Source organism: Betta splendens, chromosome 21 (genome assembly GCF_900634795.4).
Source record: "Betta splendens chromosome 21, fBetSpl5.4, whole genome shotgun sequence".
Lineage (NCBI taxonomy): Eukaryota > Metazoa > Chordata > Actinopteri > Anabantiformes > Osphronemidae > Betta > Betta splendens.
This window is the reverse complement of record NC_040899.1, coordinates 4,534,359-4,549,631: the sequence shown is the minus strand read 5'-3', so window position 1 is coordinate 4,549,631 and position 15,273 is coordinate 4,534,359. Positions and strand designations below refer to the sequence as shown.

Sequence of the window (15,273 nt, the reverse complement as noted above, 5' to 3'; positions counted from 1 at the left end):
TTAGAAGCTGAACACTGGTTTGGTTGCATATTACATGAAAGCGCCTCCTCCCCAAATCCCTGAATATGGAAACAACTGCTTTGTGTTGTCTTTAGGGTAATGAGCTCCCCATGTGCCACCACCACATCTGGGCCATTAATAAAGAATGGGGGAGGGGAGGCGGGGGAGGAAGGGGGGAGGCTGGAAAAATAGAGGACGCATGAAACACAAAGTGATACAGCCGACAGCGATGCCACGCTTTGAAGCACCTCCCAGCGGGTGTGTGTGTGTGTGTGTGTGTGTGTGTGTGTGTGGCTGCACCTTTGCTACACACACACACACACACACACACACACACACACACACACACACACACACATAGAATAAACAACACTTCGTCACTGTCAACTGATGAATTCACGCAGGCAACTGGCTCATTGGAGGAAGAGCTCTGACTGCTTTGAGCTTCTATTTTTCACTAACCCCAGTGTCTTAATGAAACGCTCCAACACTTTGAGGAATGTGCTCCTGCAGCTTCAACAGCCAAAATAGCTTCAGACAGACTTCCATTGACTGACGAGTCGTAGAGTCAAAGGTTGCAGGAGCATCACTACGGTTCCTAATCAGCATCAGCTCTTCTATCTGCACAAAACTCCGGCCGGTGGGTGTAAATCTGTTTTCCCATGAACCAACCAATCTGATGCCAACTTCGCTGGGACCTCTTGGCACCGGTGAAGCCCCTTTGCCAGACTGCTCGGCTCCTAAAGCTGTCCTCTGCCAGTACTGGCCACTTCAAGCTTTCAGCATGACACAGGTGTGGGTGTGTGTATGTGCTGTGTGCGAGGTTCTTCTCAGCATGTACAGTATCCAATTAAAGGCCAGAACCCAATTTACATTCTGCTGCTGCCTCAGCGCAGGTGGCTGAGGGGAACGGAGTGAGGGAAAGAAGGGCTGAGAGGGAGATAAAGTTCTCCCTGCTAATTAAAGCTGAAACATGGCTTCAGTCTGGAGGTGCCGTGTGCTCTTTCTCCAAGGCTTTATCTGGGTCAGTGTGGTTGTAAAGTGACATTCAGCAATAACCCCAATTGGTGTGTAAGGACGCGTTTCATCTCCAATTTAAAATAGAATCAGTCTTGTGCCTGACAAAAATTCAGCTTAGTGAAGCTGAACAGCTGAAAGTCAACTGCTGTGAAAAGCAGCTGTACACGGTTACGTTCATGCACTCACCGGCTCCGGAGGACGTCCCACGACAAAGGCAGACGGCGAAGGCGGCCGCGCACGTGACACAAGCCTGAACGGGACGATGATGATGAGAGCCGGCAGCACCGGTGGGCGGCAGCTGTCGAGAGAAAGGACCAGTTAAAGATCAGCTTACCCACCCGCTGGTGTTAAACCAGTACCAAACTGGAAAATCCCTAAACGTAAATGTAGAAACAGAAGGCCTTTCCTCAGCATCTAACCTGAAACTGAAATTACTGCATTGCAGTCGTTTGCCTCCATCGAACAGGAAACAAAATAAGGCACCCTTTAATAAATGAGAGGCCGTTGAAAACATCTCGTGTAGTGACATTATTGCTTCTGTTTCTGTCTAAAAAAAACAAGGAAACTGCATTTCTGTGAGAGTGTAGGATCCAAACATGCCGTTTACCACCATCACAATAAAACAGAACAGTCAACAAATAGTGTTACACAGCAAACAGAATCAAGACACCGACGTCTGAAATGCAGGAAGTCTAGGAGTGCATCAGCATTTAAATGTGGAACTGATTTTAATAGCGTTCAACTAGAATGAGGCACATTACTGCTTTCAGCACCATGGACAGCAGCCTCCCCCATCTCACACAGGATCTCCTTCACTCGTCCTTTAGACGCTCAGACTGAAAATCTCTTCAGTGGACTCCAACTTACTGAGGAAGCTTCTTGGGGGAATTCTGCTCCTGTCAAGCTGCATGACACGTGTCAACATGTGATGTCGCCTCCGATCAAAAAAAGCCTGCTGTGATTGAGTGTTTTGCTTTCTAGTGAGTTTCCTGTGTCACCACTGTTTCCACATAATGAACAAATATGTGTCAGGATCGCAGCTGGTTCTCACCCTGTGATCAGGGCTGTTTTCCTCTCGGTAGATGTGTATCTAAATGGCTGTGTTCTCCATTTAAAGCGCGGCGGCGCTGTATTATTTATGAGCCTGGGGAGAGGAGCTGTTCGCGTCTCGTCTCCCGCTCCTCATGTGTTCTGATCATCTCGGCTAATTCCTGCCTGTTTAGGCAGGTGCGATGCAAATGCTGCGCCTCCGATTTGCATGTTCAACAAAAGATGGAGGACGAACACAAAGTCGTCCGTGGCGTTGCACATATAGCGCCTCTGCCAAATTGCACAAATTATGACTGGATGAAAGATCTTCTGCTTCTACACTTTCACAACCATGTGTGACAATGATGTTAAAGAGCTTGTTTCTGTTTCTTCCTGCTACAGAGCAACGTGAAGCTCGCCCGGGCTTGATTGTCTAATCATGATGCTGGATGTGTGGCCTGGAGCACAGGCAGCCACAACAGTTAATATTTAATAGACTTCACGTTTGCAGAGCAGATTTTCTGTCTGGCTTTGAAGTATAGAAACACAAGGTATTTAGGCTGTTTGTGTTCGGCGCCGCACAAATCACTTCGGATCTTACGGGCCACACTTGTCCCCGGCGTGAAAATCTATCCCGCTGCTGAAACACGTGTTCAGCGCCACGAACACAACGCGCGCGGCCGTAAATCACCTCTTACGAAAAGGAGTTGATGGAGGCATCAACCTGGACTCTCCAGCCGGTTCTCCTTTATATTTCCACACACCACTGCCTTTATGGACCATCTCTATCACGCACAGCTGGACCCAAAGCTGCGGGAATCTCAGCAAAACGCTGATTGATAGATCAGAGCTGAACATCTCCCAAAAAAAAGGTGCGACGCGGTTGCGAGAGCGTTGAGGATTTGGAAATGCTCCGTCTGGATCCACCCACACGGTGCTGCGGTCCGTGGGCGCCGACGCAGCCGCATCCCGCCACTCTGTGCCGTCCGTCAGTCGTTGCCGTGACGACATGCGACGCTGCCCCGGTGCCGACACCCGGCGGGGACGATGGAGGCTGATAAACGAAGGAGTTGATTAAAAGCGAATCGTCGGACACGATGTGGAGGGGATGAATTTGGGAAGAAAGGGAAAAAACTGCCCTTAAAACATTTCCACTCAGGACCCGGCTCTGTTTTCTTCTTTAATTTGCCAGCAGCTCTGTCTGACATTGACCTAGGGGTGTAAAATAATGGTGCTTTGTCTCTTTCATTCCCGTTTCTCCCCCGTCTCCACTGGACCTCTGAACAGACCTTGGACCGTGCGGGTTCAGAGCCGGCCCTAATGATACCGTCACCGGCAGCGCATATAATAAACAGAACGCTTCCAAACCCGTGGGCTTTTATGTCTGATGCGTGTACAACTGGCATCCATCATCGCGTCATGTCAGCGGGCAGGAATCCAGTGAAGTCTTCATCAGTGTTCTTGGTGCTTGGAGCACGTCGGCTGCGCCACATCAGCCCTTCAATGCGCAGCAAGGTTCTTCACATGAGCAGCAGGCTCGCGAAACGAAAGAGGATCTATATATGAAGCACGTGCTTGTTTACTCTGCAATATGATAAAGTAGTAGAAATAAATCATCAACGTCTGAGGTCTTCCTCACATTCGTAGGTTCAGAGCCTCAAAAACTAAAAGCTCAGAACAACTACAACGCGCTGACGCCTCAGGGTCTCGTGGATCTGAATCACACATGCTGTGAATCTACGAAGACACAGGAAGAAGGATGACAAAGTCTGACAGTCAACCAGAGGCTCAGTCTCGTCCTGGTTGAACAGAAACGACGAGCACCACTTTACTGATGTGCAGCGCCCGCTTCCTCGGCCCGAGCCGGCAGAGAAACGGTGCATTCAGGCGTCGTCCTTAGCTCGTAAAGGGGAGAACATCCACGCTTAGTACCGGGGGTTTGTATTTCAACCTGTGGCAGATCTTTGTATCTCAGTTAAAGACATACAAGCTTTTAATTTAAGATGTAAAACTAGACTAAACTCGATTTATTGCACATGCCTGCTTGTAATTGTGCATTAGTAGTGGTAATTCAGGAGTAGTTGACTGAGTTCGGCTTCCTCCCACACCCACAGCCGCTGTTTGCACCTGTGTGTGCACGGAGGCGTCCACATTGGGAGCAATTTGTTTTTTGTGGCGCGAGACCTGTCATAATACGTGGCAGGAAGAAAGGCCTCGGGCGCCGGCGCCGCTCAGCCCGTTTTATTCCATTCTCCCAACGCCTCTAGTCTCTAATTTCAAAATAATTATTCCGTGATGCTTGTAAATCTCCCATGTAATGGCTTTGTGGTGGCGGCGAGTTTTCCACGCTGGCTGGAGGCACGGCGGGGGGGGGGGGGGGGGGGGGGGGGGGGGGGGGGGGGGGGGGGTGTCTCCCGCTGAGCCCTCCAGCTTCTATTATTTACATCCTGCTGTGGCTTTTTCATTGGCCCCGTTCAAGTGATGTGTTTACTGGTGACTGATGGTCGGACCCAACACAAATACCTGGAACACACAACGCCCCGAACGCACGGTTTCTGGGAAAGAGAGCGCCGTTGGAACCAGTGGAAATACACACACCAATTACTATGTTCCGTTCAGCAACATTTATTTGAACATTTGACTATTTTTGTGCAGTAATCTGAACTCCACGGTGGTGAAAGACGGTACTGGACCTGCATCGCTAGCAGGGGCCAGGCTGCACCCATCTCATCCACATTCCCACAGGAACAAGTGCAGGAAGCGAGAACTCGTTCACCTCCTCGGCTCCGTGACGTCTCCCCCGCTCGTCGCGTCTGCGCCCACGTGGATGTGGAAGAAGCAGCAACTGCCAATATTCAGTGATTATCTGAGGAGGCAGCCGTCAATGCGTCCACGCGGCCGTTCCCTCACAGACCAAACACCACAGCGTATCTGATATCTACCGTTTTCCACTAACAAACATATATTGACGATTCATATGAAAATGTCTGGACAGTTGAAGGGCTAGAATACAAACACTCTCGCATCGAGCGCATCGATTCCTCTCTCTCTCTCTCTCTCTCTCTCTCTCTCTCTCTCTCTCTCTCTCTCTCTCTCTCTCTCTCTCTCTCTCTCTCTCTCTCTCTCTCTCTCTCTCTCTCTCTCTCTCTCTCTCTCTCTCCATCGTCTCGCTCCGTGGACGCTTGGCAACGGGTAAACACGTTCTATACAGGAGGGAAACAATTCCTCAGAGTCTCTCCCAACTCGTCTCTTTGTTTTAGTAAAGGCTAATTGGGCCTCTCATTAACAGCATAGCAACCTTTAGCTGCTAATGATGTGGAACTTTTTGATTTGGCTACAGGCTGAACGGAGCCGCTGGAAACTTCGTGTGAGACGTCAGGATCAAATTAAGCAGGTCTGAAGGCGGTGCAGAGGGGAAGTGGCATTTGCTTCCTCATTTGTTGTGTTTGCTGCTTGTTGCCATTAAAGCGCCCCCCGGGGGGTCTCACAGGCATGCGTTATTTACCCGTGAAGGACCTATTGTGGTCAAATGAAGGTTGAGAGAGATAAATCTCATGAATGTTGAGTCTTATTCATAAGAACCAGGGGTGAGGCTTTGACTCAGAGGCTGTCACTGCTTCGTACCTGACGCTCGGCGGCCGCGAGCCGACGTTTCTGAAAAGGTCGAGGGCGGAAAAAAAAACACAGCTCTGACGAGTGGACAGACTGTCGAACAAGCAGAAGGAGATGAGATGGAGAGCGCGGGCGCAGTGATGGAGGCCGTGGACCGGCCGTCAGCGAACGCCCCTCTGCCGCTCGCCACCATCAGCTGTGACGACATTCACGCGTCGCGTGCACGACTTCGCACGCGCAGCGGCTGCGTTTTCACATATTTATCTCATGTAGGTCTATTCTGAGGCGTGAGGATGTATATTAAGTGACCTTTCACGCTCGCAGCCCATTCACGTGGCTTTTATATTGTGTGAGACGTATTATATCTTTTTATTGTTAGCTGACATTTGGCTGCGTCTCTGAGGAGGTCAGGTCAGCGGCCTCTGGACGGGTTTTATCCTCATCGGTTTCTATTCTGCTCCTTTTTTTTTGATGTGTGCGGTTTGGGACAATGAAGCCAGGTTGGTGTTTAGCGTCGGAAGAGGCCGTCCTTGTTGGGACCGTTCGACATTGGCTGCTTGAATGCACATGGAGTCTTCTGACAATTAATCTTGTTGGAGTGGGAGGAGGTTTCCGGATGACGGGACTCGAGTGTTCGTCAGCCACCGATGCTGTGGAACGACGATTCAAAGCAGGGGTATTAGCGATGGAGCATCATCATAATTAGTCTGTGACACCGTGGCTGCTCTTCTCTCCGACCGGTCCATGCAGACGGCAGTTTTCATTCAAGGTCCTAACTTGGAACGCGGGTGGAGGAGTCCCACTCATGTGGAAGGTTGCTGTGGATGGACACCTGCAGCGCAGATTATTCTGTTACCATTAACATAATAGTGGTCATTAATATGTAGGAACCCAAGACGAACGTAACAAGCAATAAATCAAAGGCCGACCTTGAGCGCTGAGCCGCCGACTCCTTCCCTTCATGCACTTCACAGTCTGAGCGCCGCTACCTGTAGTTCTTTGGATTTCCTCCGCTTCTGACACATGATCAGAAAAGTCACTTGTTGGAACAGAATTGAATTCAAAGTTGCGTGTTAGTACATTAGGTCTCAGCCGGGTTCGACTGGGCTCGTGATTATTAGATCAGCGAGTGTGTTTGTCCAGAGATCAATCTGCAGCTGGTCTGTGATCACAGTCCTCGTCTCTGAGACTCTGTAAAACTTTATCTCTCATGTCGTTATGGATCAGATTGACCTTCCAAAATAGTTTCAAACGAGCCATAAACCGGTCCCACGTTAAACAGTCGGCGTTGGAGCTTCGGCAGAGCCTGTTCTCCACCACTGTCATTTACAGCTTCTCGTTCCCCGTAGGATTTTAACATTGTGCCCCTGACCTTTACTGAATGACCAGCAAATGGGAGGTGTATTCATTTCCCTTTTCTCATTGTTGCTTCTTCCTCCAAATTATCATTTGACCTTCACTGCTGTCCGACCGCTGATGACTCACACAGACTTGAAAACGCTGAGCCCTCGGCGACAATACAAATCATTTACCGTGGATTTAAAACACTCCGTGCTCAATGGGATGCTTATTATTTACATTCAAACACTATTCCAGGTGATGCTTTAGAGGCACATTCATGACTTTTACATGGGCCGATCGGGACCCGCCTGTTCTGACTCGGTTCTGTCCTCCTCAGGCTGTGGACACAGGCAGCTACAGGTGGAGCAGCTATGATGATGATGATCCTGGGTGTGGTCGCACACTAAGTTCAGAGCGATCGCTACACAAACGGGCCACGCCCGGCGTACGCCCTGAAGGCAGCACAAACCTCCTGCACTGAGCTGAACCGCAGCCACCGGACACAATGGGCCTCGGCGGCGACCGTGAGTAACAAATGGCCTTTTAATCACACATTTAAAACTTCACTAGTTCTGCAACGTCACGTTACTGGAACAGGTCCAAATAAGTGCGTATCCAAAGAAAGTGACTAAAAGAAGCAGCGTTTAAAATTCCTCCATGTGTAAATCTGCACGTCTGCTCTCACCACCGCCGCCTTTGACCCGTTCTCCGTCGGGCCCTCGTGGCCTCGGAGCCAGAGTTGGGCCCTGAACGCATCCTGCCTCCATCTCAGGACCTGCGCTTCTATGAAGCCCCGCGACAGACGCGCAGAAAGCATCAACCGGCTTTCACAGCAGCGCCGGCGGAAACGGGGCCCCTGAACGTTTGCCACATCACGCAGCCAAGAACGCGCGGCTTCTGCGCGGCCACTTTGGAAACACCTCGAGTCATGTAAACAAGGCACCATTGCCACCCACTGGTGGAGCGGCACCTCTGGCACCGACTCACTCTGAACACACGCGAACTACAAACGGCTCGGATGCAGCGCGCATCTCCACGGCAACTGTCTGGGGCCGCTCTCCTCCCGCGTGTTCTGCCTCCTCTAATATCTTCTCAGGCTGTTGTGTCTGCACCCACAGGAATCATGTAATAACAGCTTGTCAAGGCTTTTTGTGCCAGGAAACATTTGCATATTCAAATGTGCCGGGGAGCGAAGCCTGCCACGGCTGATTCTCTAATCGCACGCTGGGCCTGTGTGTACGTTCTGCTCGTCTAATAGTCGCATCACGCTATTGTGGTTTTTTTTTTTTTTTTTCCTGCGTTCGCGGTTCTCACCTGCATCTCTGTGCGCGTCTGAATTCCCTCATACCAATGCTCAAACACATCTCTGATTTACGGCGCCTTCATTCGCTGCCAAGAGACGCTATCAGCCTACGAACGGGAGATAATGGAGGCCAAGTAAACACGACCATTCCAACTCTGCGGCTTTATCGCACACACACACAAAGATGCAGAGATTTCCTTAAAGGGGCTTCTGAGTCACATCAAAAACATCTTTCCTCACTTTGTCTTAGTGGAATCCCGTCGGGCACCGGCTCTCAGCTTTATCGGCACTTCTCAGAAGCGTCTACTTTCCCACTTTCCCTTTACAACAGAGCAAAATTTCACCATTTACTCAATAAACACATTAACTTTCGCAAACTAAAGGAGGCATCGCGAGTCACAAAGGTTGCTCTGTATTTATTATTTATTTACTTTCAACATTCTAATAGTTGTAGATGGATTTGGAAATCACCCAGCAGCAGTGTGTTTAAATCAGCTTGGAATTAAATGAATGTACATAATTTGTTAATTATCTTTGAAAACGCTCATATATATAATCACATAGAAAGAAGTCACTGCTCCACAGCTCGTGACTTGGCAAGAGGCCCACAGAGAACAAAGAGATGCCTCAGGTCCAATGATCCAGAAATACGCATTTCCTTGACAACCGAGGAAACGGACCCAAGCTGACATTTCCTTATTATATCACAAACCCAAATGTCAGTATTGTCAACAACGTTCACATGTTCAGCCACACGTATGCGACCGCGTTTCCTCCTGAGCTGAGTGCACGAAGCTGCCTTCAACCCAACACAGACCCGTTTATCCCTCACAGACCCCAGCGCCGGTGCTGAGTGTTCAGTTATAGTTTGTATCAAACTGTTTGTGTTTGTCAGGCTCCTCGGGACATTGATTTTAATTGAAATCATTTCTGTGAGTTGGAGGCGTTCAGGGACACTACAGGGTGTAGGGAAAATGTGCTCTGGAGGCATTTGTATTTGTTGCCCAGCTGTTTGTGTGGTTTCCATCTAACATGTGAACTGGTCGTCAGTGGCGCGGCTCAAGGCCCATAAATGAGTGTCCAACTGCAGCGTTTCATGCCGGGCCCGGACCCGGCTGGATCAGGCCTGGCTGCCAGGGCCTCAGAAGCCAGTCCAAATAAACATGTCAGTGAGTAACACACAGACGTTTATACGGCTTAAGGCTGAAATATGGGACGCAATGAGCCTTTAATGAAGCCCACGGCTCTGCGAGTGTTGAGTCATCACACACATTAATGACAATTTCAGCACCAGCAACCGCACACAGTGACAGAAAAGGCATCGGTTCAGATGCGTCTACTCTGATTCTATTGGCTGATGTGACTCCGGGTTTTGGAGCTACTGACTGATGCCGAGGACGCCGTTAGTTCAAGTTATCGGCACATGTGAGAGAGCAGCAGTTTACTGAGGTTACAGGTCAACAGGTCAAACCCGTTAGCTCCCAGTCTGACTGGGTTAGGTTGATTACACACTGTAGGACAGGGTGGAGAGGAGGCAGCGTTATTAGATTCAGCTACTCTGAACTGATCGATACTTTTAGGTTTATATGAAGAACCTCGAGCAGAAAGGATTCAATGAAATTGTATCATTATTAACCCATAAAATCCCAGACACATTTTTACTTCAAGGAAACATTTGCAGGATATGAACCAAACAAGATGAACCATGTTCAACACATCTGTGAGTGATTGTTGTGTTCTGTGACACCGGTCGGCGTAGCTGCTTGGTCCCTTCCACAACCAAACAGGTCTGGTTCCATCAGACAAGACGAAACAATGCCTCATAAATGGAGTTATAGTATCTATACTATAGTTATATATACAATGCTCCTAATACATAAATAATCACATGAAGTTCAGGCTTCCTCACTTTGGAAGCACGTGTGTGCGATGTTTTGGGCCGAACTACATCTTAAAACTCATGTTCTACTTGACTTTCCTTTCTGCGCTTTAATGGTTCTGATCCTTGAGACTCTCACGCAGTCATTCAGTGTTGGTTCTGATGATTCACGCTGGCCTAAGCCTTGAAGCGCTGGACTCTCCCTCACCTACGCCATCATTGTCTACGCAGAGAACTCAACCCTGGATCCCTTAAATAACCCGAACACGTTACATCATCTAAAAGCCTGTGAACCCCGCGCCTGTCCTCGCGCTGCCTGAGCCGCTTTCTGCCCGATGAGCTCCAGCGCTGATTGCTCCCTCAGCCTCCTCCACGTCCCAGTTCTCTCCCCATCGCCTCCCTACCTCACCCTGTCGCCTCGGGAAGAATTGGGCACCAACTGACAGTCTGATTTCGCTCCAGTAGCAGCCTCTGATCCCCACTGCCTCGCTCTCTGCAGACCGGGTGTTGCACGTACATCTCCGCCGTGGACGTCTATTACCTCCTACGCTGCAGCCCTGACCTAAATCCTCCCGTCTCCAATGTGTCAGTAGGTCCTCGATACAGCGTCCCTGATGCGGTCCAGCAACCAATTCAGAGACGGTCTCTGCAGGATTTTAGACTTAATCACTGCAGAATATTACCTCACACCACTAATGTAATTAGATAAAAATCCCACATGTACTTGGTCTTATTTCCCAAATACTACCTTATATTCCGCTGCTGTATTTGCAGTTATCCCTAAACAGCTGCGGAGCCTAGCGGTTGCTTGCTAGCATTAGCGACCCGGGGGCTGCAGAGCTGGAGGGGGCTGTTCCCACCCGCGTGGCCCTGGAGTATGATGGAGCGGAGCCGATAATAGCTCTGTTTCCTCATGACGACTTTTATTGTGCTTCAGAGACCGTGCCGCATCCGCCACAATTCTACTTAATTAGACTATTTGTTTTAATTAGCAGCTAATCATCAGGTAATCAGAAGGACGCCGCGGCTCGTGGTTTACACTGTCCCATCGTCGGGATGAAGAGCACAGCGCTGCCACTGAAGCTGCTTTTAACACAGTCTCCAGACGCTTCCAAAGCCAGAGGAAGCGTCACCTTCTCACATCCCGCCTTTCAGAGACCTCGACCAATCAGGCGTTAGATTGAGTGTGAGGCGTTTCCCATCGTGCCCTGAGGTGACCCCGTATCCAAACACTGCTAACCTCTGCTCACCAGCTTCACTTACTCTCCTTCCTGTTTCCTCTCATTGTTTCTTATCTTCTCATTTACCTTTTTCCGTGTCCTTTCGTCATTTATATACATCCCCTCTCCCGAAACTTAATTTCCCTCCCTCTCTATTTCCTGTTTCCTCTGTGTGATTCCTCTCCTCTCTATTTCCTCCCCCCCATCTGTTCCTCTCCTCAGTGTCCCTGTTTTCCATTGTCTCTTCTTTATTCCCTCGTTCTCTCCTCTCCTCCCCTCTCAGCAGGATTATTGATGGCCTCCCATTCTCTTTGGCCGGGCAAAGAGGAAACACAGACCCCTGCAAAGAGCGAAACAACATCGCAGCCCCTGAGGCAGGTGACCAGGTGAAAGACTGCGTGTCTGCGTGTGCGAGGGGGAGAGGCGGCTTCTGAGCCCCTGTTGGAGTTTTGGTAGTTACGCTGACAGAGGCAGAAAGAGGGGGAAGAGGAAAAGCAGGGAAAGGATTCATTTTCTCCGGTAGGATGAGAGGATGTGTGTGTGTGTGGAATAACAGTGGACTCCTGCTACCTCCAGCCCCGCAGGCCTCTCAGAATAAATGGATTTTCTTTTTCTATTCTAGGACGCACTGGACCTTATTTCCTTCTCATTCTCTTCTCTCTTTCAATCTCTGTCTCCATCTCTGCTCTCCCCGAGCTACAAGAACATGCACACAGATGTTTCGGGTCTCACGCTCAGCTGTATTATCTCGTAAAGCGCCATTAATAGACTTTAATTCAATTTAATAGTGCTTCATTACAGTACACTATAAAAAGAAGCTGTAGCAAAAGCATCTCATTAACCTTAGCCCTATAATTAAAAATAGCAGAAGACTGAAAGAGCAACACACAAAATAATAGTAATAGTAAAATCATATTATGAACACTATCATGACTTTAAAGGGCCATTAAGGACATTTATAAAGTCCTTCAGCCTGTATGAACGGAGCAAAGTCACGCTAATACTGTCTGACTGCGATACAGGAGCACAATCACCGATCTCCATACGTCCAACATGCAGAGGAAGCGTCGGAGCAGCGAGTCTGTGTGAGCTGGTAGAAATGTGTGAGACTCAAAGCTGAACCGTCTCTGTTCAGACATTGTCTTTCTGTTAATCTTTACAAACACACAATTAAACAAATATCACAACTGATTTTAAAGATTTCCAAAGTCCACTCTGTGTCAGCAAACAAACAAAAGGCCTGAAGCAACGTTGTGGATCGTGGCTCCATCATCTCAATCGCCAGTCTGAGTAACAGGATGACGATTCCGTACTGATACCAAGAAAACGGGCCAGTTTAGGTGTTTGGTGTCATTTGTTGAAACACGTCCCACTGCGTCACATGACAGGCTCCACCGCGACAAACAAGGCAAACATGCAGCAACACAGGAAGAAGCACTCACCAAGAGCGATGCAGCAGGAGGAGCTGCTCAGAGTGTGGTGGGATCTGGAGCCGTACGCTTCCTCCACCATGGGCACCATGCATCCAAACCTAATGCCAGGGTCAAAGGTCAACTCCGCCCTCAGATACGCTCACTGGTTTTCTGCAGCAGTGTTATGTTTTCTTTGCCTCCATTTAAAGTGTCAGAAGGCTGATAAGCATATTATGTGTTTTATTGAGCTCGCAGAGATCGGTGGAGTCGATCTGTTTCAAACTTCAACAAATAATTTAATACACAAAATAAACTATTTTAACAATTTGATATAAACTTTTTCTCTCATGCTACACAGGCTTTACAGTACATGCTCTTTAATGGAGTGTGTTCATATTTTTATATACAGTATGAAGTACTAGATGCCCGTACATGCGAATCCTAAAATCTGATCTTGCGGCTCCTTCAGGTCTGCAGCTGTTTTGCCAGTGGCTGGATTTCAAAGCGTGGCCCTGTTCTCTATTAAAAGCCCGTGCGATGCTGCTGTTGCTTCGAGCCGCGTCACTCATCACCGGTGCGACGCCTTCTGAGGCTGCTGGAGCCAAACTGCGCCTTTCGCTGCGACCGCCGAGCGCCTCGCGTGGGCGTTTAGAAGACGTCCATCTGCTTGTGTTTCAAACCGCTCTGAAGTCTGAAATCAGATCCACAGGCTGAGGGCCTGAGACGCCGACACTGTCCAGAGACGGCCGGTCTCCATGGTGATAAGCGCATCATGTTTCAGCAGGGAGCAGCGGCGGGGAAGGAACATGCTTCTGTTGAACAGGGAAATGAAGCTACGCTGTAATGAGCCGTTAGCAAAGCCAGCGCTGCACGTGTGCGTCAGCTGGACGTCGACCTGTTTCTGCCGTTTATCCTCTTGTGACCACAACATAATACAATGAAGTTTCCCATCTCCCTCATCTGCTCTCCATAGATCAGCGTTTGCCAGATTGCATCATGTTATCAGATGTGCCTTTCTGCAGGTTTTTGGCTTTACCTTCTCAGTGCCTGACAGGTCCTATCAGTCAGGATCCCCAGACGGCAGGAGCCGCTCATAAAGGTTGAGACGACCTTTTACAGCGGTGGACAGCTGCTCATCATCCTCTGCTGGTGTTGTTTCTCACATGCATCATTTTGGTCTTTTTGTAGAGAAATGCAACTTTTCTTGGCGCGCGTGTTGAATAAATTCTAATTGTTTTCAGTTTTCTCATAAATCTGAATGGTCGCTTGCTCATGCTGGTGTGAGAGCTGCAGAGGAAGCGGAGCTGCTGTAGGTTGTACTAACACACTCCAAAGGCTCAAATGGACACGCACACACGCACACACACACACACACACACACACACACACACACACACACACACACACACACACACACACACACACACATACACACACACACACACACACACACAGGACAGAGGTGACACCATTACTTCCGGCCTGTGTGTGTGTGTGTGTGTGTGTGTGTGTGTGTGTGTGTGTGTGTGTGTGTGTGTGTGTGTGTGTGTGTGTGTGTGTGTGTGTGTGTGTGTGTGTGTGCCTCTATCAGGCAGGGTTCATTTCTTGAGGGAAGGTTCTGATTTTAATTTTGCATCTGCTCAATGGTGATTTCAATCTGGGCTGGAACTCAATTGAAATCAAATCAAATTTACGTCTCCAAATATTGTAGCCGTCTTTAGCTAATAGCCATTTTGGTAATTGTATCAAAGCACAGTTTATTGTACTGCATAAATACACACACTGTTAGACACTGACATTACGCAAACTGACATGATGCCAGACTTCCTGCCATGAAGCTGTGGCAACCATGATTTGAACCTGCAGCAGGTCAGTGACCATAGGATCCCGATGTGTCTGAGTATCTGGTCCAGTTGTTAGACGGTTATTAAAAACATATTTGTGAGTCTGATGAAATGAGCAGGAAGCAGGAGACCGGCCATTAATTACTGTAAACACTCAGGCGACCACGACCCGCCTCTCTACGAACACACACACACACACACACACACACACACACACACACACACACACACAGATGCAGGCCGGCGGGTCGGGGGTAATGGTGTCACCTCTGTCCGCTGTGTGCGCGTGTGTGTGTGTGTCCATTTGAGCCATTGAAGTGTGTTAGGGGAACCTGCTGTCACCTCATTACAGGACACTGCTGGCCACAACTCACACTGACATCCAGGGGACATGTTCACTGCTTTACTTTACCACCAGGAGTTCCTCTAAATGGCACAAAAAGTTCTGAGCTAAGAGCTTTTCCTCCTAAGATCCGTTCACAGAGCGGCTGGGAGCAGCTTCTACTGAAGACGACGGCTTGTTCTTCTTCCTGTCATAGAATAGTCACATATTCTTGCTGTAAATACTGGATACTACTGAATACTGCTCAACACAACTCATCAGCCTGTCCTG

The 15,273-nt window shown here is 48.9% G+C and overlaps 2 long non-coding RNA genes across 2 annotated transcripts; one reads left to right on the top strand and one right to left on the bottom strand.

Annotated features, from left to right (window-relative positions):
* Nucleotides 1–4,481: 4,481 nt before the first annotated feature.
* Nucleotides 4,482–12,957, bottom strand: LOC129603546 (uncharacterized). Its single transcript, XR_008693503.1, has 3 exons — nt 12,847–12,957; nt 6,591–6,677; nt 4,482–6,493 (listed from the first exon to the last, which is right to left on the bottom strand). It is a non-coding gene; the product is annotated as an uncharacterized LOC129603546 (long non-coding RNA).
* Nucleotides 7,290–12,595, top strand: LOC114847371 (uncharacterized). Its single transcript, XR_003784196.3, has 3 exons — nt 7,290–7,526; nt 11,691–11,923; nt 12,027–12,595. It is a non-coding gene; the product is annotated as an uncharacterized LOC114847371 (long non-coding RNA).
* Nucleotides 12,958–15,273: the final 2,316 nt, after the last annotated feature.